Below are 3082 nucleotides of genomic sequence, written 5' to 3'. Positions count from 1 at the left end.
AGTCTGGTTGATTTGAAGTGGATTTAAAACAACCTCAAAATAAGCTTAGGTGTAAAAAAAATGACTCCATATACCTCAATAAATACCTCACTTTCTTTAGTTGAAACAAGGTAAAAAATTTTATACCTCAAAAATACCTCTGTTGTTACAAGTGTAAGAAAATCAACTTGGTATACCTCAAAAATCACCTTATAAGTGTGGTTGATTTGAAGTGAATTTTAAACAACCTCAAAACAAGCTGAAGTGTATATAAAACTACCTCGTACACCTTAATTACAACCTTTACGAGGTATAATTTTTATTGCTGTTATCTGTGCAACCTTAAATATACCTCAAATATACCTCAAATCAACCTCAATACCTCAAAAATACCTCAAATCAACCTTAAATATACCTTAAATTTTCGTAAGGGTAACTTTGAACTTTCGTGATCTGTCAACTGAACAAAAAGTTTCAGTTTAGTTTTCTGTAACTATGAGTTTCAGTTTAGTCTTTGTGTTTACTTGGTATATAGCTGTCAGCGATCTTTGTCTATAGTTATGCTTTTATCTTTTCACGAATGTTATTTACTTGTTAAATGTTGTATTAAAGTTGTTAAGTTTTTACTGTTCGTATTTCATTTACTAAAAGCATTAGTTTCAATTACATAGACTTGTATATCTGCTAAGAGCTCCTTCTGTTAAAAAAGCCTTGAATCTTGTGGGTGTGAAGGAACTTTTCTGGTCAGATTCTTCTACTGCGTTGCATTGGGTTCAAAAGCAAGAGCAATGGACAGTGTTTGTTCAAAATAGGGTTAAAGAAATCAGGGAATTTTCAAATCCCCAGGACTAGAGGTACATACCTAGTTTGGAAAACCCTGCAGATCTGCCTTCGAGAGGTTGTTCCATAAAGAAATTAATTGACTCCCGTTGGTGAGAGGGGCCATGGTGGCTCAAGAAAAACGAAGAGGAGAGGCCAAAATCTAGCACAGGGATCAAGGAAGAAGCATTTTCAGAAATGAATAAGAAATCCTTGAGCATGGTGGATGACACGACTGAGAAAGGCTGGCATCCCTTATGAAAAAATCGAGGTATAAACTAGGTATATTTTAAAGGTATAAAGGAGGTTGTTATTTATATACGTCATTTTGTTGAAAAGGGTGCAAATGAATACCTCAAAATCAACCTCAAATATACCTTAAATGTACCTCCAGAGGTATATATGCTTCAACCTCATGTATCTAATTTTATGCTTGTAGAGGTATATATTGTCGTTTGTGGTGTGTCGTTTTACACTTCAGGTTGTTATAAATCAACCTCAGATGTATTTTGTTCTACCTCTGGCAATTATTTTTCAACCTTAGGTATATAATTTTATGCTTGTAGAGGTATAAACTTTTCAACCTATGGTGTGTCATTTTACACTTCAGGTTATTATAAATCAACCTCAGGTGTATTTTGTTCGACTTCAGGTAATTATTTTTCAACCTCAGGTATCTAATTTTATGCTTGTAGAGGTATATATTTTCCAACCTAAGGTGTGCCATTTTGCACTTCTGGTTGTTATAAATCAACCTGAAGTGTATTTTCAACACTTGGAAAGGTTATTTTTTTATTAACGTCATGTGTTCCATGTTCTGCCTTAAGTTATTATTTCATAACCTCAAGTATATATTTTTGTACTTTTAGAAGTATTTATTTATCAACCAAAGATGCGACATTTTACACTTCAGGCTTATGTATCTCAACCTAAAGCTGTTTTTTTTTAGTACTTGCGAAGGTGAGGTGTTATACGGACCACCTAGTTTTTTAATTTTTAGCCACACTATGTGAAAAATATAATATATATAAAGATATTATATATATTATATGAAGAATAATGTATATCATTGTATTTTTTTACTAGTAGAGCTCTTCATTTATCAACCTGAAGTTTTTAATATTAAACCTTCGACAGTAATTGCCTCTTTTGTTAAGCTATAAAAGAAAGTTTCAAATGCATAATTCTTCTGTAATTTTAATAGATTGAATTAAATCATCTTAAAATAACACTTATCCAAATTCTGCAGTTAGTAAAAATTATTTATGAGAACTCATATTTTTAGAAGATAGTTGTCTAAGGTGCTTGAATTTTTAAAGCTACAAAACTACAAATTTAAATAATTAGTCAGCTAAAATTCAAACTTCTTTCATTTAAAACTAAAATTTCATTTTTTTTACAAACGAGCAAAATTATTTTAAATACTGTTCCCGTCAACCTGTTAAAACTTGTAATTATTGGAACCCAAAAAAACAAAAATATGAATTAGTAAGATAGTCATATTTACAATAATAGTGGCAGGTTTCAAAATATTAAAATATTAGAAATTGTTTTTTTCATGATTTAAATTAACTGGATGAAATTAATTTTCTTTTTCAGATGAATAGTATTACTCTTCTGTAGCTTCTATTCAATCTTCGTGGCAAAAGCATGACAGATACCACATACACAAAATAAAATACACTGAAGACAGTACTACCATTAACAACTTTTACAGAAATTCAAATTCATAATTCCAATCTAATTATGCAATTTTAACACTTTTTATTTTCCTATACAACTGGTATCATTATGGTACTTGTAAGTTTGATAATTAGATTTTCTTTCTTTTTTTCTTTCTTTTTTTCTTACAAATCTTTAAACTCAATAAACCTAGTCTATATTTTTAAACTTCTTGTCAGACTTCATGAAACTAATAGCTTTCTTACAAATTTTTGACGCTGATTCTGAAAAGGACTTCCGTTATTGTCAATCACATCAGAGTTTCTTAAAAAATAGTTATTTTAATATTTTTTAATCAATGTAATCACAAGAATCAACAACGGCTTAATAAATTGAAATTTTAAAGTTATGTACCAATTTTTATTCCTTTTTTTACACTTAATCGAAAAGAACAAATTACAAGCTGATAAGAAGCATTTATTTTAAAGCTGTGAGTAATTTTATGTGAGGAAAATGTCTAAGAGAGAATGAGTTGAAATAATACTTTTAAAATAAGTTGAGTATAATATCTCCTATATAACTTATAATACCGAGCAGAATAAAACTAATAGTTAGTTGTTAC

The sequence above is a fragment of the Parasteatoda tepidariorum genome, chromosome X1 (genome assembly GCF_043381705.1).
Source record: "Parasteatoda tepidariorum isolate YZ-2023 chromosome X1, CAS_Ptep_4.0, whole genome shotgun sequence".
Taxonomy (NCBI): domain Eukaryota; kingdom Metazoa; phylum Arthropoda; class Arachnida; order Araneae; family Theridiidae; genus Parasteatoda; species Parasteatoda tepidariorum.
This window is presented reverse-complemented; position numbering follows the sequence as displayed.